Source organism: Muntiacus reevesi, chromosome 7 (genome assembly GCF_963930625.1).
Source record: "Muntiacus reevesi chromosome 7, mMunRee1.1, whole genome shotgun sequence".
Classification (NCBI taxonomy): domain Eukaryota; kingdom Metazoa; phylum Chordata; class Mammalia; order Artiodactyla; family Cervidae; genus Muntiacus; species Muntiacus reevesi.
In genome coordinates this window covers 60,898,859-60,926,773 of record NC_089255.1, presented here as the reverse complement: position 1 = coordinate 60,926,773, position 27,915 = coordinate 60,898,859, and positions in this window count along the sequence as shown.

Genomic DNA, 27,915 nt, shown 5'->3' with positions numbered 1-27,915 from the left:
CACAGAATAAAGTAGAAAATCATAGACATGATTCATGGAATGAAAAAGTGATAAAAAAAAAAAAAAGGGAAACTTCTTCAGGGATCTCATGATTTCTCATGACCCTCTCCCATCTCTGTGCTAAATGTTCCTCTTCTAAGTCTTAATGAACTTTCAGCAACCTTTCATAATGCTTTAAGGAAACAGGGCTGCTTCGACCTTGGTCCTAGCAGGAAACAAATTAACCTTCAGTTCGGTTCAGTTCAGTTGCTCAGTCGTGTCCGACTCTTTGCAACCCCATGAATCGCAGCACGCCAGACCTCCCTGTCCATCACAAACTCCCAGAGTTTACTCTTTCAAACACATGTCCATCGAGTCGGTGATGCCATCCAGCCGTCTCATACTCTGTCATCCCCTTCTCCTGTCCCCAATCCCTCCCAGCATCAGGGTCTTTTCCCAACTCTTCGCATGAGGTGGCCAAAGTATTGGAGTTTCAGCTTCAGCATCAGTCCTTCCAATGAACAGCCAGGACTTATCTCCTTCAGGATGGACTGGTTGGATCTCCTTGCAGTCCAAGGTACTCTTAAGAGTCTTCTCCAGCACCACAGTTCAAAAGCATCAATTTTTTGGTGCTCAGCTTTCTTCACAGTCCAACTCTCACATCCATACATGACCACTGGAAAAACCATAGCATTGACCAGATGGACCTTTGTTGGCAAAGTAATGTCTCTGCTTTTTAAAATGCTATCTAAGTTGGTCATAACTTTCCTTCCAAGAAGTAAGCGTCTTTTAATTTCATGGCTGCAATCGCCATCTTCAGTGATTTTGGAGCCCCCCCAAATGAAGTCTGACACTGTTTCCACTGTTTCCCCATCTATTTCCCATGAAATGATGGGACTAGATGCCATCATCTTAGTTTTCTGAATGTTGAGCTTTAAGCCAACTTTTTCACTCTCCTATTTCACTTTCATCAAGAGGCTCTTTAGTTCTTCACTTTCTGCCATAAGGGTGGTGTCATCTGCATATCTGAGGTTATTGATATTTCTCCTGGCAATCTTGATTCCAGCTTGTGCTTCCTCCAGCCCAGTGTTTCTCATGATGTACTCTGCATATAAGTTAAATAAGCAGGGTGACAAGATACAGCCTTGACATACTCCGTTTCCTATTTGGAACCAGTCTGTTGCTCCATGTTCAGTTCTAACTGTTGCTTCCTGACCTGCATACAGATTTCTCAAGAGGCAGGTCAGGTGGTCTGGTATTCCCATCTCTTTCAGAATTTTCCACACTTTATTGTGATCCACATAGTCAAAGGCTTTGTCATAGCCAATAAAGCAAAAATAGATGTTTTTCTGGAACTCTCTTGCTTTTTTGATGATTCAGCGGATGTTGGCAGTTTGATCTCTGGTTCCTCTGCCTTTTCTAAAAGCACCTTGAACATCTGAAAGTTCACGGTTCATGTATTGCTGAAGCCTGTTCTTATATATTCCTAAATAAAGAGGCTTAGTTTCCCATATTCTAAAATTTAGCGACTTAGAAACAAAATAGTTAAAAATTATAAAGGACAGGCATCCAATAAAGCATCATTTCCCATTAACAAGCAAGGAGTGAGAAAAATACTTCCAAAAAAAATTCCCAAAAGTTATGAAAGATAGAGTTTGTGCATTTAGGAATATTCAGCAGTCAGGGTCATTTCCTGCCATATAAAGAACATACTTTACTCCAAACTGCCCAGAAGGCACCACTTTGTATGGGCTGGAATCATGAATGTTAGTAGTGATTATATTAAATTATCACAGAAAGGTTAAATTATGTTTGCTATGATTTGCTCAAGATGGCAGGGATATATATATATATATGTATTCTAAAAAGATATTCATTCAAAATGGTTAAAAGTTTAATGGCATTGTGAAACTTTGAGAATTATTTGGAAAGCGTAGCTCTCAATAGCTGAAGTTTTATTATACTATTCCACTGATTTACAGTATGGAAAGTCAGAGATATGATAATCAGTCATTTGTCTGGCTTCCTAACAAACGTGTGTTTACAGAGTTGAGTCTAAAATAATGGAGTCCTCCGAGTATTGGGTGCTTTGTCACCTTGTTTGGAGAAGTTTGGCCAACCTTATGTTTAAGACTTGAAACTTTCAGTAGGTGAGCAGCCCTATGAGATGATGCTTAATAAAAAAATTACCATGTTCTGCTACTTCTGTGAATATTGTGCTAGTTGTGTTCTAGGATCCTATATTGTTATGCCTAATGAAAGTTCACCTATGTTGCCCACAGCCCATTTGCACACATTAAACATTGATAAATGTCTACCCTGTACCAGGCATGAAGTATTAGGCCTGTGTTAGGCATTTGGGATATAAAGGTAAATAGTGGAATAGCCTGAAAAAAGTGTTGATTTTAATTTTCTGTAGGTTCATTATAAACTCCTACCCTGTCACACACACACACACACGTCAAGAAGTGATATGGTGCCATCCTGTGTTCTAGGCCTTCTTATGTTCTAAGAAAGAGCTCAAAGATTTGTGATTTAGAAAGTTTAGGTTCAGGAGATAAAGGGTTAGACTGTGGACCAGAAACTAAAAGGTAATTGAATATATGCCCCAAAGGTGGAAGGACCTGAGAAAGGACACTGAAAAGATGTGGCCTAGTAGAGCCACTAGTTTTAAGAGACATGGCAGTTAAAGGACCTTGGCCAAATAAAGCATAGGCAAGGGGATTCTATGAGCAGAGGAGTTTAATACGATCACTTAAATGTGGTTAATAAGTTTCTCAAAGAACTAAAACCAGACACCATTCTCTATATTTCTGTACAGTCTAAATATCCTGGGAGTACTGAAAATCACTGGAAGCGGTGAGCAGGGCAGATTCCTAGTGAGGATTTAGAACAATATTTAATTTGAAATATAAAATAAAGTCATATTCATGCTTCCCTGGTGTTGTGATGCATATTCATATCTATCAGAAATGAGTAGGTCATGGATCCTGCCTTAGAGGAGCTTGCAGCCTAGAAGGATAATTCCTATAAAAAATAACTAATCACTCTGTCCAACTTTACTGACTTATTCTCTGATGTTCATAATAAAACCTGAAAGGTGAAAATAGTCGATTTTACAATTGATGGAACATACAGGATGACGCGTGTTAATGAAAGTGTATTGGATGTCTGTAAATAGAATAACAACAACAACAACAAAGCAAATGCTAAAAGAAAACACTTTAAGTACTGCTGTGGAGGAATGGCTACATTATATTTATTTGTTTAAAAACTTTTTTCACACAATTTTCCAAATACTTTGGAAATTGTATACAATGAGTGACAGTTCCTTTAAAAACAATTGATGTCAGTAGCTGTCAGTTTGATTGAGTGTTATCTTTAGGGGACAACAACAACAAAAAAGAGTAAACAGTTCCACTGTGCCTTAAAGGTCTACCAAAGAAAGTGATATATTCTGCCCCAGTGTTAAGATCTGAGGACCAGAAGGAATGAAGGTCACCACGTGTGCCTCACTTCTGTCAAATGCCAAATGCTCTTTGACACATTTCTGGGAGCTCTAGTGTGAAAAGATGCATGCTTTTGGCTTAAAAATTTTTCACGTGCATTTTCAACAAGGTGGAAGGATTACTTGGAAAGGATCCTTTCCCTGGTTCATAATATAGAAAGATATGATGTGAAATAGTTAATGCATTAAAAGGCTGAGGAACTTTGATTCTCTTTGTTTTCCATGTTGAAACACTGGATCAAAGCTACCTGAGATCTGTCTTCAAAACAGCTTCTCTCAGAGGAAATTGATATAAAGGGATGGGTCAGAAGGTGCCAGCAACCCCAACTACAAGATAAATGGCAATTAAAACTAGCCAGAGGCCCTTCCTTTTTTAAAAATCAGAATTCTAGGTAAATAGGCTTTGAGTTCAGTTCAGTGGCTCACTCATGTCCAATTCTTTGCGACCCCATGAATCGCAGCACGCCAGGCCTCCCTGTCCATCACAAACTCCTGGCGTTTACTCAGACTCATGCCCATCGAGTTGGTGATGCCATCCAGCCATCTCATCCTCTGTCGTCCCCTTCTCCTCCTGCCCCCAATCCCTCCCAGCATCAGGGTCTTTCCAATGAGTCAACTCTTTGCTTGAGGTGGCCAAAGTATTGGAGTTTCAGCTTCAGCATCAGTCCTTCCAATGAACACCCAGGAATTATCTCCTTCAGGATGGACTGGTTGGATCTCCTTGCAGTCCAAGGGACTCCTCAAGAGTCTTCTCCAACACCACACTTCAAAAGCATCAATTTTTCAGTGCTCAGCTTTCTTCACAGTCCAACTCTCACATCCATACATGACCACTGGAAAAACCATAGCCTTGACCAGACGGACCTTTGTTGGCAAAGTAATGTCTCTGCTTTTTAAAATGCTATCTAGGTTGGTCATAACTTTCCTTCGAAGGAGTAAACATCTTTTAATTTCATGGCTGCAGTCACCATCCACAGTGATTTTGGAGCCCAAAAAATAAAGTCTGACACTGTTTCCACTGTTTCCCCATCTATTTCCCATGAGGTGATGGGACTAGATGCCATGATCTTAGTTTTCTGAATGTTAAGCTTTAAGCCAACTTTTTCACTCTCCTCTTTCACTTTCATCAAGAGGCTTTTCAGTTCCTCTTCACTTTCTGCCATAAGGGTGGTGTCATATGCATATCTGAGGTTATTGATATTTCTCCCGGCAATCTTAATTCCAGCTTGTGCTTCTTCCAGTCCAGCGTTTCTCATGATGTACTCTGCATATAAGTTAACTAATCAGGGTGACAATATACAGCCTTGACATACTTCTTTTCCTATTTGGAACCAGTCTGTTGTTCCATGTCCAGTTCTAACAGTTGCTTCCTGACCTGCATACAGGTTTCTCAAGAGGCAGGTCAGGTGGTCTGGTACTCCCATCTCTTTAGCAGTCCACAATTCTTGTCACTCTCTGAACTAGAGACATTCTTTCTACAACATCCTTGACAGAAAGTTAATTCTGCCTCTGTCTGAACTCATCCTGTACATTATGAGTCCTATTATTATCCTATTGATTAATAGGATTTGTTGCCGTGGAAGTTCTACTCATAGCTCTTGTTTCTAGAACATAGTATGTAATCTACTTCCCCTTTTATATGACAGCCCTTAAATAGTTTAGAGACAACTATGGTCCTTCTCCCCCAAAACACTTTAGTTCAGATCTATTCAAATATGTCATTCTGTTTGTTCTCTCATTGATGTGCTGCCATTTCCAGTTTCCTTCTTAAATTGTGTGTAAAGGAATGAGGTATATAATCTGACTAGGTTAGTTGAGTAAAAGTATTTCTTATTTTGTACTTTATTGATCATTCCAAATTAATGACTTTATAATCTTTCAAGCAATGCATTATAAAATTTCAGTTACTATAAATAAATATGAAAAACAGAGCCATAACTCTACCAAATTCCCTCCACTCATAAATAACTACTTTTCACATTTGGTGAATACTTTAGACATCTCTCCATGCATATATGCACTTGACTCTACGTATAAATTGTATCTTAAGCATGTCTCCTATTCTTCTTCTCTATTTTTTATTATAGTGATGTGTATAGTTATACCTCATTTGGTTTAAATTTTCATTTCCCTGATGGATAAAGATAATGAATCTCTTTTCATGTGTTTATTTACCATCTGTATATCCTCTTCAGTATATTCTCTTCAGAAATCTCTGTTAATGTACTTGTCTATTTTCTATTTGAATTTTTAAAACATTTACTATTGGATTTTAGGATTTCTTTGTACTCTGGATATTATTCTTATTTTGTTTTTGTGGTTTGTAAATATTTTCTCCCAGTTTGTGGCTAATCTTTTCATCCTCTTCTCATTGTCTTTCAAAGAGCAAAAGTTTTAAAAATTTATCAATTTTAAGGTTTTAATTTTACCAACTTTTTTTATGGATCACTCTTTAGGTATCAAGTTCAAGAGCTCTTTCCTTAGCCCTAAAATATAGAAGATTTTCTCCTGTAGTAATTTCTAAAAGTTTTCTAGTTTTTTGTTTGCATTTTTATGTGTGATCCATTTTGAGTTAATTATTGTATAAGATGTAGTATTTTAGATTGAGGTTTATTTTTATTGCCTACAGTATCCAGTTGCTCCAGCAACCATTTGTTGAAAAGTCGATCCTTCATTAAATTACTCTTTCACTTTTTTCAAAAATCAGTTGAGTATTTTGTTTAGGTCTATTTCTATATTCTGTTCATTAGTCTGTGTGTCAATTCCTCCACTGAACTTGATTAATGATGCTATATAGTAAACCTTAATGTTGGGTAGAGTACTTTTTCTCCCTTTATTTTTGTCAAGATTATTTTAGCTATTTTAAGGCCTGTGTCTTTCCATACAAATTTTAAAATAACCTTGTCTCTTTCTTAAAACACTTACTGGGATTTTGATAGGAATTGTGTTAAACCTATAGATCAACTTGGGAAGAATGACTGTCCTTATAATGATGAGTGTTCCATTCCATGAATATAGTATGACTTTCCATTTGGGTTGTCTTTGATTTCTTTCATCACCATTTTATAATTTTCAGCATACAGATCCCACTGCAGTTAAGTATTGCATTTTTAAAGCTTACATTTGTTAAGTAATATCTAAGTGTTATATTTTCTTTGGAATAATTATAATTTAAAAAATTTGTTTCCACATGGACAGTGTTAGTATATAGAAATGTGATTGATATTTGTGTGTTAATTTTGTATCCTATGATTTTTGTGGAAGCACTTGTGAAACTAGTTCTAGTCTGACTAGCACTACTAATCTGACTAGAAGATTCTAAATAAATAAAGATTCTAAATAAAATACTTCTACTCAACTAACCTAGTCAGATTTTTTTTTTGAGGATTTCTTTGGATTTTCTGTGTACACCGTCATGTCATCTGCATAACAGAGTTGCTTTCTTTCTTTCCAATCTGTGTGATTTTTGTGTACATATTCATTTGTATATTTTATATATTTTGTATGTAAATTCAATTATTTGTCTTATTATGCTGGTTAGAACTTCCAGTACTATATTGAATAATAGTGATGAGAAAATAAAATTTTTGCCTTGTTCCTAATCTTATGGGAAAGCATTCTGTTTTTCATCATTGAGTATGTTAGCCATAGGTTGTTTTTACATATTCTTTACCAAGTTTAGGTAATTCCCTATATTCCCAAGTTTTATTATGAATGAGTACTGGACTTTTTCAAGTGTTTTTTTCAGTTTTAATTGATATTATCATTTAATTTTTGTTCCTTAGACTGTTGATATAAAGAGACAAGAAGTGATCTCTGGGTTAGGAAGATTTCCTGGAGGAGGGAATGGCAACCCACTCCAGTATTCTTGCCAGGAGAATTCCATGGGCAGAGTAGCCTGGTAGACTTAGCACACACAGCCTGTTGATATAGTGGATTACATTAAATGGTTTTCTAATTGAACTAACCTTGCATATCTGGAATAGATTCTACTTGATAATGATATATAATTATTTTTATATATTTTTGTTTACCGGTATTTTGTTGAGGATTTCTGTGTCTAAATTCTTGAGAGATTACTGGTCTATAATATTCTTTTTTGCATTTTCTTAGGGTAGTTTTAATATCAGAGTAATAATATTGGTCTCATGAAATGAGATGGGAAGTGTTCCCTCTTGTTCTGTTTTCTGGAAGTGATCGTGTAAAATTGGTGTTAATTCTCCATTAAATATTTAGTGAAAGTGTCCAATGAAATCATCTGAGTGTGGAGTTTCTTTTCCTAAAGATTTAAATTATGAATTATATTTTTTAAATGGTTATAGTACTTTTCAGATTCTCTGCTTCATCTTGGTTGAATTTTGGTAATTGTGGGTTTTGAGGAAAGTTGTCAAATGTATTTGTGTAAAATTATTTGTATTATCCCTCTATTCCTTTAAATGGCTACAGGGTCTGTGGTAATATCCCCTCTGTCATTCCTGATGATGATATGGGTGTTCCTTTTTAAATTTTTGTTGAGCTTGCTACAGGTTTATTAATTTTTTTTAAAACTGCTTTTGTTTTTTATTTTCTCTATTGCTTTTCATTTTTAATGTCATTATTTCTATTCTGGTCTTTATTATGTTCCTTTTGCTCACTTTGTTTTTTTCCATGTTTTTCTAGTTTCTTTCTTTTGGAACTTAGATTATTGATTTAAGAACCTTCTTTATTTCTAATTCAAGCATTTAGTATTATGAATTTCCCTTTCAGAACTGCTTATGCTATGTCTCACATATTTTGATATTTTATATTTTCATTTTTACTCAATTATATGTATTTTAAATAGACTTCTGTTTTTGAACTAGAGTTCTTTATATGTATGTTGTTTACAAATTTTCCTAGTGTCTTTCTGTTATTTGTTTCTAGTTTAATTCCATTAAGGTCATAGAACATATTCTGTTTGGTTTTAATTCTTTAAATTTTAAGTATGTTTTCCAATATATATGGTGTATCTTGAATATAACATGAGTACTTAAAAAAAGTGTACTTTACTGTTTTGAGGTGAATTTTTCTATATATGTCACTTGGATTCTGTTGATTGTATTTTTTAGATCTACTGATTTTCTGATTTGATGGAATTGCAGGAGTTCTGAAGCCCCCAGCTATAATTATAGATTTGTCTATTTTTCCTTTCAGCTCTATTAATTTGTGCTTCATGTATTTGAGACTCTGTCAATTAGTACATACACATTTAGGACCATTATATTTTCTTGGATGATTATTTTATCATTATATTTGTTCCTAATAACTTTCTTTGCTCTGAAGTTTACTTTGTCAGAAGTTAATACAGCCAATTGTGCATTTTTTATTAATGTTTGCTTATCTTTTTTAATCTTTCCATTTGAAATAAGTTTTCCAAACTTCATTCAGAGTGGTAAATTTTGAATTTCAGCCGCTTGTTAGTAGCACATACTTTGGTCAGTTTATTTAAATACAAAGCACCAGTCTTTTTCTTTTGATTGATGTATGTTTAGACCATTTACATTTAAGGTAATCGTGGTTATGTTAGTACCTGATATATTTATATGTTTAAAGTCATTTCGTTATTTGTTTTTCTGCTTGTCTCCTCTCATTCGCTTTCCTCTGTTTCTCTTTTCTTCCTTGCCTCTGCATTATTGGAACACTGTTTTAGGATTTCATCTTTATTTATTCGTGTTTTTGAGTGTATTTGTACAGTTTTTGCTGTACTGGCTCTTTTGTAGTGCTGGGTATTATACTGTATATATGTGATTTATTCCACACTGTGAATATCAACATTTTACCACTTTAACTGAAATATGGAAACCTTTTAATAGTTGTGTGGACTTTTAAGAATTATTGATTTCATTTAGGTTGTCTAATTTGTTGATATACATTATCATAGTATTACTTTATTTATTATTTTTTAGTAATTTATTTTTTTATTTTTTTTCAATTATTTTTATTAGTTGGAATAGTATTACTTTATAATCATTTTTTATATTAGTAGTGTCTTATTTAGTAATGACTTATCTTCCATTTCTTAATCCAGTAATTGGAGTCTTCTTTGTTCTTCTCTTGGTCAATATAGCTAAAGATTTATATTTCCCCTGGTTGCCATTTTATTGCCACAAAATGGGTGCCCTAGATAGCTGAAATCCATTCTCTCACAGTCTGAAACCAAGGTGTGTGTCGGGTCATGCTCCCTCTGGAATCTCTAGGAAAGAACCCCTTTTATGCCTTTCTCCTAGATCCAGGTGGCTGTAGCAATACTTGGCATTCCTTGTTACATCTGAACTCATATTGCCTCCTTCTCTTTCTGTTCTCCTGTTTATCTGTCAGACCTTCCTATGCCTTTCTCTTATAAGGACACTCGTAATAGCATTTTGGTAACATCTTGGATAATTCAACTTAAGCTCCTTTTCTCTAGATCCTCAGTGTAACCACACTTTTCCTATATAAAGTATCATTCACACATTCCAAAGATTGACATGAATATTAATTAATTGGAAAGTTGAGGTGAAGAGTGATTTTTCAGCCTTGAACAAATGTCAATTTTGTTGGCCTTTCCAAAGAAGCAGCTTTTTGTTTCATTTATTTTTCTCTATTAATTTTTTAACCTTTGTTTAATTTCTGATCTAATTTTTATTATTCCTTACTTTAGGTTTAGTTTTCTTTTTTCTCTCCCCAGTGTTTAAAGGTGGAAGGTTATGTTATTGATTTGAAGTCTTTTTTTTTTAATGTAGGCATTTCCAGCTGTAATTTGCATACAGTAAGTTTTGGCATGTTATGTTATGTCTTTGTTTTCATTTATCTCAAAATATCTTCTAATTTCCATTGTGATTTCTTCTTTGACCCATTCAGTAATTTAGAAATGTGTTAATTTCCACATATTTATAGCCTGCCAAGTTTGTGTAACTGATTTCTAATTTCATTCCATTGTTGTTAGAGAAAACACTTGTATTCTGTCTGTACTTTTAAATGAATTGAGGTTTGTTTTATGACCTAGCATATATTCTACTTGGAGAATGTTTTGTGTACACTTAAAAAAGATACACTCCTGTTGTTGAATGTAGGTTTATTGTGTCATTCAGGACTTCTGTTTCTTTATTGATACTTGCTTAATTTTGTTACCTACTTTTGAGAGTAGGGTGTTGAATTCCCAACTATTATTATTGAATTCTCTATTTCTCCCTTTACTTCTATCAGTTTTGCTTCATAATATTTGGTACTCTGCTATTAGGTGCATAAATATTTGTAGTTATTACATCTTTCTGATTTATTAATTTTTCCTGTTATTAAGTACCCTTCTTCATCTCTTAACATTTTTAGTTCTAAAGTGTGTTCTCCCTGATATTGCTACAGCCACCCTCTTTCTTACAATTGCTGAATGTATGATATATCTTTATCTTTTGAATTTTAATGTTTATATCTTTGAATCTAAATTGTGTCAACTATAGACAGCATATAGTAGTCTTGTTTATTTAATCCATTCTGACAAGCTCTGCCTTTGATTGGATTAATTATCTAACCACATTTAATATTATTATTGAAATAGCTGGATTTACAGATGCCATGTTTCTTTTGTGTTCTATATATTTCATATATTTTTGTGCCTCAGTTCCTGTATTGGTTTCTTTTAGCATTAAGTGCATATTTCATAATGTACCATTTTAATTTCTTTAGTGACTTTTTTCCCCTAGCATTTTTTGGAGTTATTTCCTTAGTGGTTGCTCTTGTGTTTACTATGTACAGCTTAACTTTTCAGAATCAGCTTTAGATTTTTACTAACTTAATTCCATTGAGCAATAGAAATGCTGTTCTTTTGTAGATGTATACCTTTACACTATTTTTGTGCACTGTTGTGATCATATTATATCTCTAAATTTTACAAACACAACATATCATTGCTGTGGTTTCTGCTTTATAAAATTTAATGTCTTTTAAAGAAGCTGAGAGAGGAATAGAGAGCAAGTATGTATTTACAGTTTTTGTTGTATTAACCTTCTCATTTAATATTTCTGATTCTCTTTAGTTGTTCCTGGGGAATTAAATTACCATCCCACCCACCTTTTTGTGCTGTTATTTGCAAATTTATTACATTTAATTTTATATGATCAACTATATCCATGTTGTTTTGTATGCTTGCTTTTAAAATCAGTTAAGAGAAGAAATGATGCATTTATACTTTTCTTTTTTAATTTGGATTCAAATTACTGTTGGGGTTCACTTGCTTTCAGCCTGAAGAACTTCCTTTAGTATTTCTTATACATCATTTTCTGTTAGCTAGCAACAGATTTTCTGTTTTTGTTTACCTGATATGTGTTAATTTCACCTTCCTATTCACAAGATAGATTATTTTCTACATAGGCTTTTGGGTTGACATTTTCTTCCAGCATTTAAAATATATTATGCTACTGCCTTTTGGACTCCATGTTTTTCTAATGAAAAGTTAATTGTTAATCTTACTGGGGATTCCATACAAATTATGAGTCCTTCTCTTGCTGTTTTCAAGATTTTCCCCTTTGTTTTGTCTTTGAACATCTTTACTATGATGAGTCTGTTTATAGATTTCTTTGCATTTATCCTGCTTGGATTAATTGAGTTGCCTGGGTGTGTAGACTAATGGTTTTTTAATCTAGGAAAATTTCAGCCATTATTTCTTTGAATATTTTGTCTGCTCGTTTCTCTCTCTTCACTTTTTCTGGCTTTTTTGTTACATGTACCTTTATGATCTTAACTGAGTCCCACATTTCTCTGAGGCTCTGTTCATTTTTCTCAATTCTTTCTTTTTTTCCTGTCCTTTGGATTATGTAATATCTATTGATTTATCTTCACGTTCACTAATTTTCTTCTGCCAGTTCAAATCTACTGTGAAACTCCTCTAGTGAATTTTTTTATTACCATGTTATTACCTAATATTTCAAAATGTCTACGTGATTCTTTAATTTTTTAAAAATCTCTTTATTAATATTGTCTATTTGGTTTGGTGTTTTCCTCATACTTTAATCATTGTTTCTTTTTTTTTGTTGTTGTTGACAATTTTGAATGTATTTATAATGGCTGCTTTTAAGATTTGCTAAATCTGACATCTAGTTATTCTCAGGCAGTTTCTGTTACCTGCTTTTTCTTTCTTTTTTCTTTTTCATTTGCGCATCATTCTTTCCTATTTCTTTCTAAATTTTTTTTTTGAAACTGTACATTTTAATATAGTCACTATGGGTATTGATTCTCTACTCTGGAGCTTGCTATTGTTATTTATTTATTTAGTGACTGGCTGGATTATTCTGATGATGTCTATATCCCTCACACAATGTTAAGTCTCTGATATTGCCCCCTTGTAAAGTAATGCTCAAAATTATCTAAGCCAGGCTTCAATAATACATGAACCGTGAACTACCAGATGTTCAAGCTGGTTTTAGAAAAGGCAGAGGAACCAGAGATCAAATTGCCAACATCTGCTGGATCACTGAAAAAGCAAGAGAGTTCCAGAAAATCATCTATTTCTGCTTGATTGACTATACCAAAGCCTTTGATTGTGGGGATCACCACAAACTGTGGAAAATTCTGAAAGAAATGGGAATACCACCAGACCGCCTGACCTGCCTCTTAAGAAATGTGTATGCAGGTCAGGAAGAAACAGTTAGAACTGGACTGGAATAACAGACTGGTTCCAAATAGGAAAAGGAGTCCGTCAAGGCAGTATATTGTCACCCTGCTTATTTAACTTATATGCAGAGTACATCATGAGAAACGCTGGGCTTGATGAAGCACAAGCTGGAATCAAGATTGCCAGGGGAAATATCAATAACCTCAGATATGCAGATAACACCACCCTTATGGCAGAAAGTGAAGAAGAACTAAAGAGCCTCTTGATGAAAGTGAAAGAGGAGAGTGAAAAAGGTGGCTTAAAGCTCAACATTCAGAAAACTAAGATCATAGCATCTGGTCCTATCAGTTCATGGCAAATAGGCAAACAGTGGATTAAGTGGCAGACTTTATTTATTTATTTATTTTTTGGCTCCAAAATCACTGCAGATGGTGATTGCAGCCATGAAGTTAAAAGATGCTTACTCCTTGGAAGGAAAGTTATGACCAACCTAAACAGCATATTAAAAAGCAGAGACATTACTTTGCCAACAAAGGTCCGTCTAGTCAAAGCTATGGTTTTTCCAGTAGTCATGTATGGATGTGAGAGTTGGAATATAAAAGACAGCTGAGTGGTGAAGAATTGATGTTTTTGAATTGTGGTGTTGGAGAAGACTTTTGAGAGTCCCTTGGAGTGCAAGAAGATCCAAACAGCCCATCCTAAAGGAAATCAGTCCTCAATATTCATTGGAAGGACTGATGTTGAAGCTGAAACTCCAATACTTTGGCCACCTGGTGCAAAGAACTGACTCATTTGAAAAGACCCTGATGCTGGGAAAGATTGAAGGCAGGAGGAGAAGGGGACGACAGAGGATGAGATGGATGGATGGCATCACTGACTCAATGGACATTAGTCTGAGTAAACACCAGGAGTTGGTGATGGACAGAGAGGCCTGGTGTGCTGCAGTCCATGGGGTCGCATAGAGTCAGACACGACCGAGTGACTGAACTGAATTGAACTGATATCCCTCACACGATGTTAAGTCTGTGATATTGCTCCCTTGTGTGTGCAGCCTTGGGTATGACCAGTCACACTTAGATGCCAGTTGTTTTGGCAGGGCTTTCCAGAACTATTTCAACCCTGATTACATCCAGTTGTGAAGCTCCATCAATTACTGGCTGTTTATCCTAACGTTTTCTTTTACTAATGCTCTAGGGCAGGGGTCTGCACCTCAGATACAGACCAGTGCTGGTCCACGAGCTGTTAAGAACCAGGCTGCCCAGCAGGAGATGAGTGGCAGGTGAACCAATGTATTTACAGCCTCAACTGTATTGACAGCTGCTCCCCATTGTTCACTTAGCCCTAGTCCATGGAAAAAAATGTCTTCCACAAAACTGGTCCCTCATGCCAAAAAGATTGGGGACCACTGCTCTAGGGAATACTTTGCTCTGTAAATGGATCCAGTCAAATTTGGGCTTCATTGGTATAATTCTTGAGATCAGTATATGAAATTGCTCCTGGTACAAGGAACGTTCCTCTCAGCTGTCTTGTTTCATTCTCTCTGGCAAACAGTCCAGCCTGTTTGGCCTGTATCGGCCATGAATCTACTAATTTCCTTCAAATTACTTTTCACCACATCCTCTTTGTATCAGAGCCTCTCTTAGGCTTGAACTTCTCCATACTCTATTGTAATTGAAGTCAGTTCCTTTAGGAAGAGACTCCAGAATGTTTCTCATCCTGAGATCATTCTCTGAGCCACACTCTGGAGTTGTGGGTGGGGGGACAGTTGTGTGCTTCTAAGTAACAGCCCTGCTTCTGATGCTGAGTCCTTGGTCAAGTGGGGTTGGCACTGGCATTAACTCTGTTCAGCCTGACTTTCCCAGCATCAGCCATTGCCTTATAAGCAGGGGTGAGAGAGTCAGGTTCCCTGTATTCTCAACAGTCTCCATCCCACCAGTTAAGGCAGGGCAGAAGAAGAAAGGCAGGAAAGAAGAAAGAAGTTACGGCAGGGCAGAAGGAAACCCCCAGTTCTCATCTGCATCCACACAGAACTTAGCCTCAGCAATAGATAGCAGTCTATGTTTAGAAATACTAATATTCTGTACCCACAACTCCCAGAAAGCTAACTCTCTAACGGGACACTGAGGGGTGAAGGACTCTTGTGTTCTTGAAATACCAAGTCTAAATTGGAGTCTCTGACTTGCTGAACTGGAAGGAAAAATGATAGGGAGCAGTTCATGGTATTTTGATTCAAATACCATAGACTGTTGCTGTCCTTATGAAGTTTTACTAGGTTTTCTCGAGTAAATGTTTTCTTCTTTTCTGTTTGTACTTAGGACCACTTCCAGAAACTTTAATGTTGTTTTTAAATATTTTTCATGAGTTCCACAGGAAAACAAGTCCACAAAGCTCCTCTCTGTGTCATACCAGAAACAGAGCAGCCTGCAGTAATTTTAACACGGCTTTCTCCATTCCTGGGGCTTCCCAGGTGGCTCATGAGATAAAGAATCTGCCTGCCAGTGCAGGAGATGTGGGTTCCATCAGTGGATTGGGAAGATCCCCTGGTGAAGAAAGTGGCAACCCACTCCAATATTCTTGCCTGGAAAATTCCACGGACAGAGGAGCCTGATGGGCTACAGCACATGGGGTCAAAAGAGGTGAATATGACAGCAAATGAGCACACACACACACACACACACGCTCTATTCAGAGCCTTTTAGTTTTCCTTTATGCTTTTGTTTGTTGTAGGTGATGACTAAATCATTTGTTTTTCCCAGAGGAGTTTGTGTGTATATTCTGAATTTTTTCATGATCAAGTGTATCTCACTGTTGTATTTGTAATTGAGTAAGAGTAACCACTTAAAATATTCTTGGCATATATTTTTGTTTTCCTTACAACTTTGGAGACCCTTCACTTATCTTTTGACATTGAAATATATTATGGAAAAGTTTGGATCCTGTTCCCCACCCCCAACGCCCCCTCTCCCCCTCACCGCTTTGTGCTTATAAGTTACTTAATTTCTTCCTGTGTACTTTTTTTCTTAATTCTTGAAATTAAGTAACTTTTCAAGGATATATTTTAACTTTGACTGTTTTGCATTCTGATGTATATCATTTTAAGGGATGGATTCATTTTTTTCATCTTTTAAGAGAATATTTCCATATATCTCTGAACATTTTTATGATCCACTTACTATGTTTTTTAGGTAAGAGATACTCATTATCCAAACTGAATTATCAATAATACTTACATCTATCATTCTCTCAATATTTGCTTTAATCCTTTTGGTTTTTGTTTTTTGTGGTTCATTCTGATTATTTAACAACTCTAATATGTTTTTTATTTTTTTTATAAGTTTTTATATATCTAGTAGTGTTTTGGTTCTCTGTCTTTCCCCCTTAGCTTAGCCTTTTCCTTTTCTATTTGTTTTTATCTGTTGCTGTACTTTCTTTTTGACCTGATGTTTTACCCATTTCAAATTTCTGTTAAATTCTGGGACATGCAACAACTTTCCAGACTCTGATACTTTTTTCCAGCTGGATTATTTGACTTTCTTTGCTTTTATTTTCTTTATCTTCCTTTGTCCATTTTTATTTAACAAAATACATTTGCATGATTTCCATGCTTTTCTCCTTTTATTTTTCTCAACTTTACATTATTAGTTTTATTTAGACTCTTTTTTTCCCCATAGTGTGATCTTCAAACCAGACACATTGATATCACCAGGTTTATTAGAAATGCAGACGCAAAGACCCTGCCCAGGACCTACTAAAACAGAAACTATATTTTAACAAGACCCCCCAGGTGATGCTTTTGCACATTAATGTTTGAGAGGCACTGCTCAAACTTTCACTGTAGTTACTGAGGTAACCTGGGGAGCTTTGAAGAATACTAATACCTTAGATTTTTATTTAATTGGTATGGGGTATGGACTAGGCATGATAATTAATCTAAAATACAGCACAGCATGATGACCACTGACCTAGATCTTCCATTTATTTCTGATATTGTGTGGGTTACTTATTTTTGTAAATTTTTCTCTATTTAGTTTGTTACTTCCCCTCTATCCTCCTCTGTACACACCCCAGAATTGATTACTGCCTTCTATTTATTCTGTAATCTGAAAGGAGTATTAAGAATGTGGAGGTGGAAGGGATGAAGGTAGTTCACGTAGGATGGTGGAACTGGGTTCAGTTCTTTCTTCTGAGATCCCATGAAGCATCTAACTTTACCAGCTAGGATGGATCCTAGTTCTTGTGGATGTCATCTTGGAAAATGGCAAGCACTTAGGACCATTCCATTTGAATGCTGGGAGTTTTCAAAGATCATTTCTTTACTCATCTCAGGACCTTAAGGATTAGTCCTTTACTCATCTTCCGACCATATCTATGCACTTTCTGGACCTGTTTCTCCCTACGTTGTAGGAAATTAGTGAACAGTTTTTAGGGGTTAATTGATGTGCCTTCTTTTCTTAGTACTACTTTGGCGGGTTGATGGTTGGGTTAGGAGTTAAGTCATTTTATAAGAGAAATTTCTGTTTCATTTTTTAATATTTATGAGTCAAGATTATCTATCACTCTTTCCTTTTACTGCTGGTGAATTTTCACCCTCCCCCCCCCTTTTTTTTTTTAGAGAATTGATTAGAGAGTCCCTGCTTAATTTTGCCATTAATCTAGATGCCACATGGCTGTTCATACAAACTATACATGTAGTTGTATTTTAAGCAAAAATACTTGGCATTTTGACATACATTAGGCTATAGTACATTCTGTTCAGAATTTCTTTAAATCTCAGCCATTTTATATTTGATTTTAGAAGTTTTTCTGTATTATGCTTTTATTATATATGCTTTAATTTAAAAAAATTAATAGTTTATTTAATAGATACAAACATGTTTCTAAATCTTATACATATATGAACTGTGTGTATGCACTATAGCACATATATAAAAATGATTTGTCTTTCACATAAGACTACCAGCATATTCAGGAATGTTCATATTAATACTATTGTCAGTGCATTAGAAGAGCCATTTCCATCTCCAGAGATGAGAGGTCTATCCAAGGATAAGTAAATCTGATTTATATCTTAAATAGAAGTGTAGCTCATCACTGAAAAGAAACATTAACAGTTAAAAATAGAACTCAATTAAGAGCTAAACACTTATTTTTAGAAGAAAGTGAATTTCATTAGAGATTAAATTTATATCTTAATGTACAATATGGTAAATTGTTTTAATTTACTGTACATTAATTCGAGATTACTTTTACTATACTTTAGTATCACTCCCCTATTTTGAAATTATATGAATTAATATTTTATTAATTGAGTTGTTTCCAGCTTTCCTAAAGTTTTTATGGGTCAACAAAGGTCTGCCAACTGAATGTCTAATGAGTAACAGTTCAGCAATATGTTTGAGGTTACTGACAAGATTTATGGACACAGATGACTCTGAAATCCAAGTTGCTTCACTAATTCCAAACTCTTTTCTTTTTTTAATGATATTTTGCAAATTCAGCATATTAGATAGATTCTTGTTAGCTAAAAACTAGCTCTATTGTCTTTAAAAGTCTCCAAGAAATCTCAGTATCTGAGTACTCTCTTACACATCTTAATTATTTAGCATTTTTGTTTTATTTTTGATATCCTAAGTCTGAGGTCAAGAGAACTGAGTTGAAATTGTGAATCAACTTGAGGAGAATTGACATTATATAGATATTGTTGTCTAATTCAAGAACATGGTATAGCTTCGTTTATTTAGATCTTTATTTCTCTCAAAAATGTTTTTGTAGTTTACAAAGTAGAGATTCTGAATATCATTTATTATATTTATCCCTAGGTATTTGATTTTGTTTGTAATGTTTTAGATGCTATTTTAAACTTTTATTTTCTAGTTATTTGTGCTGGCAGTATATAAAAATATAGTTAATATTCATATAAGTAAGTTCTCTTACTGGTGCTAGTAATTACTTTATAGATTCTTTAGGATTATCTCTATAAAGAGTTCTACCCTTTTGAAAATTGAAACAGTTTTATTTTCTTTATTAATGATTTATATCTTTTATTTCCTTTCTTTCCTTACTGCACTCAATCCTTTAGTACAAATTTTAATAGAAATAGTAACACAGACTATCTTTGCCTTCTTCCCAATCTTAGAGTAAAAGAATTCAATATTTCACCATTAAGTTTGATGTGAATACTAATAAACTCACCACCGAGATTCCGTAACTACCCTTTATTGAGTTTGCTTAATAACAAACTATTAAAAATTCACTCTTTTATGGATGGATCAATCTGTCTTTTAAAAAATATATTTCAAAGTAAATTCAGATATCCATTCTTCTTACCTCTAAGCAACTTACATGTTCATATCATTAGCTATGTTTCATATTTACATTCCTTTTTTCCTTTGGGGGTAAAATTTATATTTCATGAAATACACAAATCTAAATTATATCATTCCCTGATTTTTTGACAAATGCATGCATCTGTGTTATAGAACTCCATTGGAGGACAAAATGTACTGAACAATTAAGGAGATGATTTTATTCAAGCTATCAAAATAGGGGAAATATTCATTAATGAGGAACATCCTAAAGAAAAGGATATAGACTAGGGTTTTACAGAAGTAGTTAAATAAGGGACTCATTCAAAAGTCTTACATGAGAGTCATTATTAAAGATAGAAATGGATCTTCTCTGGAAATATGAGTGGGCAGTGTGGTTATCATGCAGTTATGGGACAGTTTTTAAACCATCTTTGTATTTTGGGGAGTATAGAGCTCAGGTTAAGTTCAACACGGTCGATCTTCATTTTTGCTAGAAATATTATTAGTTACTATATGACTCAGAGAAGATAACAGACATCCTGGGTGGGACATAGAAGAGACTAAGAAATAGTCCCTCAAGGACTCTTTTTGATGTCATTTCTATAATCAGACCATCTTTGAAAGTTGATGGCAAATGTGAGTTGTTTTAGAGTCCTAGAGATTAAATATTTTAAAAAGGCATGCATGAAATGAAAACTATTAATATAGAAAGTTGTGTTCATGTAAAGAACCAGGAGTCATGATGGTAATTAGTCCAGTGGATTTTAAGAGCTAAGCGGAGGGCAGTCTTTTGGTTATGCTGCAACACTCAATGAGTTTCTTGAAGCTCTCAAATTCAGATGTGGATGCTCCTGGTGATATTAGCTACATTCTGGGAGTTTGTGATGGACAGGGAGGCCTGGCGTGCTGTGATTCATGGGGTCGCAAAGAGTCGGGCATGACTGAGTGACTGAACTGAACTGAACTGAACTGTGACCCAAGTGTTCAGCCAAACTTTCATTCCAAGGAGAATTTGGCCCCTGCATGACTTGCAATAGTGAATCTGTGGGGGTTTAAGCCATTCATCTTGCAGGACTTCTTCAGATTTTGAGGAAAAGGGCCAATAATAAGGCAGCATAGAACCCAGAAAGAAATCTGGGCAGTTAGATTTTAGGTCTTGGTGAGGATGCTCAGTGAGTCAGGCAAGAGGGGAAAAAAACCCTGAAAAGTTAGTTTGGAGGATTGTAGCAAGATACTGAAGAAAGTTGGAAGAACTGAAACTTTAATAAGAACTGTTAATTTGTGCAAGTAGCAGAATCCAGTTCAATGTAGGTCTGAGTACCAAAACTGGTTTTTCCCCACAGTTGGGGAGGAAGTCAATTAAACCACTACCAGACAAGACACTGTGCATATCTGTCAGTTCCCTATAATTTACAACGAATTGCAAAAAAAAACTTAAAGACCTTGAATAGGGTTAGACTCTGATAACTCATAAGAATATGCTATAGATGATGAATAGTTTTCTGTTGAAACACAACACAAACACACACAAACAAAGACTGAGAACAGGAGGAGAAGGGGGCAACAGAGGATGAGAGAGTTGGATGGCATATAGTCACCCTTCTTTTGATCAAAAATAATCTCAAATTAAAAGATACTTCCTCTTTGGAAGAAAAACTGTGATGAAACTAGACAGCATGTTAAAAAGCAGAGATACCACTTTGCTGACAAAGGTTCATATAGTCAAAGCTGTGGTCTTTCCAGTAGTCATGTACAGATGTGAGAGTTGGACCATAAAGAAGGCTGAAAACCACAGAGTTGATGCTTTCAAAGTTGGTGCTGGAGAATTGGTGCTGGAGAAGACCCTTGAGAGTCCCTTGGACAGCAAGGAAATCAAACCTATCACTCCTAAGGGAAATCAGTCCTGAATATTCACTGGAAGGACTAATGCTGGAGCTGAAGCTCCAATCCTTTAGCCACCTGATACAAAGAACTGACTCACTGGAAAAGACCTTGATGCTGGGAAAGACTGAGTGCAGGAGGAGAAGGGGTCACAGAGAATGAGATGGTTGGAACCCATCAATGACTCAATGAACATGAGTTTGAGCAAACTCTGGAATTTAGTGAAGGACAGGGAAGTCCGGCATGTTGCAGTCCATGGAGTCACAAAGAGTTGAACATGACTTAGTGACTGAACAACACCAATCTCAAAGAAAAATGACTCTTGATCACAAAATGAGGTGGTCATACGTAAGTATAGCAGGAATGGTAATTTACATTGTAGACCTTAAACTTGCTTTGCTGAACTTTGTATGGGGGAATCTCAGATTGAACTTTTCAAGACATTTTAAGGATAGCAGGCCAAGCCAAGAACTTGCTACCTGACTTCAGGTAGCTGTAAATTAGGGTGAATTCCTTTTTTCTCACAGTCCTTGAAATTTCTTCAGATTCCTGAGCCTTCTAGGATATCAACTTCCTCAAGTCTCCTATAAGGTTGGGAATCTTCTCAGCTTATTCTTATTTATAGCATTGCTTGTTCACTAGCTTGTGGATGCACCATTTACTGTGGTCTTCTACAGAATTCTAAGGGGATATGTGTCCTTAGTTTCACCTTTGATTTCCAATTTTACTGCCTTGAGGGTGAGCTAACCCTTCTGAAGTGGGAACCCTCTTTTGTTCTGCCTTAAAAAGAAAAAATTGGCCTGCAGAAGTCTCCAGCACTTGGTGCCCAAGCCTGTTACCCAGACAACAGCAAATGCATTTGTCTCTTGTAGCCTTCATTTTAATAGAGATTTCCTGGGTTTCAGCACTTATAAAATGTAAGAAGGACCTGAGAAAGTATCAACAATCTGTTCTGCCCATGTTGAATAAAAGGCTTTGAAAGTGCTAATAGTAATATAGAGGGCAAAAATCCTTACATAAATGAATATTTAGCCTCAGATAAATTCTACTTATTAATTCTATAGACTTTAACCAGAGTTTTGTCCTTACCCAGAGTATATTACGCCCCACATAAAAAAATAATCCTATTATACTTCCAAAGCACTTAGCAACCTTTCCTGTGTCATTCAGGTGTAAATTAGTGGATGTTACTTTTCTAATCACAGTTGCTATCATGATGTATTAATAGGGGAAGTTAACTGAATAGCAAAATCTTTGAAAGCAAAAATAGCTTTTCAGTCAGCTCTAGTTTACCATATCATGGCAGCATTTCATTAAATTCTCTGTACAACTGAGTATTTAAAATGTATTAATTGACTGTCAGTGGAAAAGAAGTGTTATGCGTAGTGGTGGTGGTGAGAGACTACATATTCTATCAGTGGCTAATCTACCTGCTGGTTTTCTCACAGTCAGAGCATCTCCTTGGTATGGGACAGAGGGAAGCTGAAATGTACTAACCCCTTTGTAGAGCTGGAGATAGGGACCTAAAGTCTTCAGAGAAACAGAGCACATGCTGGGCAGCCCACAAAGCCCCCATTATTGCTGTGTGGGCATCTCCGTTTGCATCTCACTGAAAACATTGACCTGCACATCAACATAAGCAATTAAAAAATAAAAGAGGAAAAACATCCCCTTGCTTGTTTAAGATGCTCAGCAAAAGAAGGGAAGCTTGAGGTTTGAGAGAAAAGGGAAGGTTGTAATATCAAACTTCCATCCTCACCCCCTCCTGAAACTAGCCTGTGAAGCTACTTTCTAAAACGCCTTGAAAAGAAGAGGAGGAGAAAGTTCTGAAAGAAGCTTTCATGTCTGCCAAAATGTAGGTTCATTAAGCAGTATATAAAGAAATGAAAATTTGGTTCACTTGCTGACATATTAATTTCAAAATAAATTGAATACAATGTATTTAATGTCTCAGGATTTTCCTCCAGGGCATAAGTTCTGTTTATGAGCTCAGTAGGTACATAATACCAAATCTGGATTGATAGAAACATAGAAACATAAAGCTAAGAAAAATTAAAAAAAGAATGAGAGAATTAGGAATGTAGAGTAAAATATGAAAAGAAAATGGGATGAGAAATGAGGGAATGGAACTGCTGTGAAGATTTTAAATGCATGTAAAGCATGAGGGGAGGGGAAGTAGAGAAGTGACCTTCAGTGCCCGCAATGTCTCTTCCACCTGTCTCCCCAGCTTGGTACCACCTGATGTTCCATCACTTCAAAGGTTTTTCACCTGTGTGCTTTGGACCATTCACATCAATGAAGAAGTAAAAGACGTTCCAGTTTCCAGTAGGTGGGTTTGTCTATGGAGATGAGGAATCATGCATTACCTAAACTGCAGGTAACTTCTAGCAGAGAAGGGCAGGTTCTCCAAACAGGCTTGTGGGTGCATCAGTGCTGTGGCTGCAATTTACAGCTATGGAGAAGGGGGCTGTGGTTTGCACAGTGTGAATGAGAATAAAGCAGGCTATATATGCTCTTGATGAGAGTGAAAGAGGAGAGTTAAAAAGTTGGCTTAAAGCTCAGCATTCAAAAAACTAAGATCATGGCATCCAGTCCCATAATTTCAAGGCAAATAGAAGGTGAAAAAGTGGAAGCAGTGATAGATTTTATTTTCTTGGACTCCAAAATTACTGCAGACGGTGACTGCAGCCATGAAATAAAAATACTTGCTTCTTGGAAGGAAAGCTATGACAAACCTAGACAGCATATTAAAAAGCAGAGATATTACTTTACCAACAAAGACCCACATAGTCAAAGTTATGGTCGTTCCAGTAATCATGTATGGATGTGAGAGCTGGACCATAACGGAGGCTGAGTGCTAAAGAATTGATACTTTCGAACTGTGGTGTTAGAGAAGATTCTTGAGAGTTCCTTGGACAGCAAGACCAAGCCAGTCAACCCTAAAGGAAATCAGCCCTAAATATTCATTGGAAGTATTGATGCTGAAGTTGAAACTCCAATACTTTGGCCACCTGATGTGAAGAGCCAACTCATTGGAAAAGACCATGATGCTGGGAAAGATTGAGAACAGGAAGAGAAGGGGGCAACAGAGGATGAGAGAGTTGGTTGGCATCACCGACTCAATGGATATGAGTTTGAGCAAATTCTGGGACTTAGTGAGGGACCGGGAAGCCTGGCTTACTGCAGTCCATGGATGCACAAAGAGTCAGACATGACTTAGCAACTGACTACCACCACCAGCAACATATGCTACATACAACTGACTAAATCTAAACAAAATAGGCAAAGAAAACATTAACAGGATCTGCTGACATCCAACCTCAGAGGCTATGATGATGGTAGTCCAGTAAGAAGAAATAATGCTAACTAATCATGCATTACAGAGAAAGGTTGTCACATTTGGATTAAGGGTTGCCTGAAGTTTCTGTGACCAAGCACTGTAACAGGTTTGAAAAGGACACTTACAGTCATATCACAAAGATGGGCGATACATATATATGTGTGAGTGTGTGTGTGCTGCCTGAGAAAGTGGGAAGAATGAAATTAACATTATTATTAACAGTCACTGTTAGTTCATATCATTTGTTATTTCTTTAAATTTCACAACACCTCTATGATGTAGATATTCTCCTAATTTTATCAATACAAACAACTAAATTAAAGCACATGGATATTTGCCCCAATTATAGAAATAATGAGCAGTTAAGGTAAATCACAGTTTAATTCAGCTTTGTTTTAACACTGGAACTTATCTTTTCTCCACTACAATGCTATATATTTTTCCAGGCAGGATTGCATTTATCCTTATTACTATAAATAACGTAATAGCAATGAGCCTAGCATCCTGCTCTTTAAACACAAAGAATGCTTGTGTGCAGATGCATGTGTATGTTCTCCCTGAAAATAAGATATTGGCTAATTTTGACATGGCAGTTATTGTTTGGAGCATCATCAACTCCCCAGAAACCTTGTCACTACCTACCCCCAACCAAGTGTTTTAGCTGTATTGACTTCTAGTAGTGTAGATGCTTTTCACCTGTTTATTGAACTTATAAATGGAATTACACAGTATGTACTCTTTTGTGTTTGGCTTCTTTTGCTTAACATTATGCTTGTGGAATTTACCTCTGTTTTTTACCGTAGAATACTCTACAAGAATGAGAACAAATAATTACAGTATTCTATTAGGTTTTACTGCAGTTTACTTATCCATTGTACTATGGATGAGCATTTTGGTAGTTTTTTGGTTCTGGCTGTTGTGAATACAGCTGCTACACTTTTGTGCAATGTGTTTTGGTGAATGTATGGACATATTTCTGTCGGATATATTCCTCAGAGCAGTATGGGTGTAGAATATGCATATATTCTATTTGTACTACTTCTGAATGTTCTGTGAGTCGTGGAGGCTAGCTTATTTCAGTGTTGCTCAAGGAAATTTTCCATAAAGGGAAGGTGCTAACATACTCTGAGAGTCAGTATGTGTCAGCCACTCTGCTGCATGCTTTCCTGGCAGCTTTCAAGGTAGGTGATCTCTTGTCTGTATCCTTCCTATGCTGTTGTTTCCAGAATCAGCTCCAAGGTTCAGACCATGTCTTTTCTTGTTTCCAGGTGATTCTTACTAGCAGCATGTTTGCACAGGAACTATGCTTTATATGTGTTCACCACCCCAAACCCTCTCCTCCAGCTGTTTCTCTGGCCCCTCTGCTCCCTGTTCCCCACCGTCCTTGGTGCCTTTCAAATCTGTGCAGTCTTACCCTTTTGGTTTATTTACTGTGATTCTGAGATATTCAACATAATAGGATCTAAAGTTTCCAGACCCTGGAGTGTGTTTTAGTCCTGTCTCTTCAGAGGCCAAACTGCAGGTAAGTCTTCCGCAGCAGTTTCCTTTCTCTTATTTGAGGAACAGTAGTGTTCATATTCTACCTCATCCCCATCATCCTTTTCCCTAAATTCCTAAGCTCTCTAAACCCCAAAGTGGCAGGACCTGGAGTGTGGTCTTTTGACAGACACATGCAAGAACAAAAAATCAGTAAGAGAGAAAGAGAGAGAGAGAGAGAGAGAGAGTATGTGTGTGTGTTTTCACTCAAGAACATACCGTGTCCTGAATCACTAAATTCAGACATCCATGGAGGCTCTGACACCACTAGAGTCAGCTGTACGGCATTGTGGATGCTAGGCAGAGACCATGTGATTGATCGGATCATCCTTTGACTTTCAGTTGAAGGCTTTGGTGTTTACTTACAGTTAACATCTGTCTTTTCTCACTCAATCCCTGCTATTGTTCTTCCCATACTCTCATCTTTGCCTAAAACTCCCTTACTTCAGTGACTCTCACATTCTGCTCTAAGTAGGCAGAGGTATCCTCAGGTCTAGTTAACCCCAAGAGGAGAGACAAGCCTCATCAATGGTGGATGGGCTGAGGCTCTGGTTGCTGCTTAAGTTCTCCTATCGTGCTTGGAGGTGTGCTCAGATGGAGAAAATTTTGGGCCAGACCAGAAATACAGCAAGCAAACCAACTTAACACTTTCCATGGTGTGGGCCTCTCTCAGCCCTGTAGAGTTTAGTCCTAGCCAGCCCATCTACCCATCCTGCTGCAGCTGGCGCACACAAACTCTTCACAGGCAGCATCTGCCCCAGGCTGTTTTCCTAGACAGGGTCCTGGTTACATCTGCTGCTCTTCTTGCACTTGCCTCCCTGGGGCAGGAAGTCCTGGGTCCATAACCCCAGTTTCTAGTTGACCGCCTATTTTTAACTCCCTTTCTTGCCTTTGTGGGCTTTGACTTCTTTTTTATTATCAACTCTACCCTTTGGTCTAATTTTGGTTCTCCTATAGATCCTTGACCTTAGAAATCCCCCAAGCCTAACTTTTGCCACAAAAACTACCACCCATCCCTGCAATGCATCTGATCCAGGGGTTGTAGGCAGTACCCCTCCTTTTTTAATGCAAAAGCAAGAGGACTGCATTAAACAGGGCATATAGCATTGTAGGTGCGAAGGGGCTTGCTTGAGCATGTGCTGAAAGATAGACTTGAACTTGTTTACACAGTGATATGTTTATCATTAACATGATATTATTTTAAAAGGTAATTTTTAAAAAGTCATACAGTATAAAGAGAAAGGATACTAGGTTATGCTGAGTCTACAGTCCTAATCTGTGTCTTCCACTGGGTCTCAGTTTCTTAACTACTCACGTAAGTTTATTATAATGGGTGATTCTTTAGGTTCTTTCTAGGTGTATGTCAGAAATACTATGATTCTATCAGCAGTCAAAAATGGTTACTTTAGGGTCTAAGTTCTCCTGTAAATTCTAGATTTTACTGTAATTTTTTTTCTCAGTTGCCATAGTATTGAAAGGAATAAGAAAAACTGTTTTTTCTAAGTTTAGTTTTCTAAGATAGCTACAAAGACCATGTCCTAGTGAGTGTGTTCCAAAGTTATGAAAAGTTCTTACTCTGAGGCACTGGCTGCCATGACATTCTATTGTCAGTTTTTTGCATTATTTTCCCTATCATCTTTTTAACCCAGTTTCTTGTATTTTCTAGCAGAAATAGGACACGATTTCTTAAAAGTGTAAGAACAATGATTTCCTTTATCAGTCTGTGCTTTAGAACTTTGCTTCAGGTACTTTTAAATGA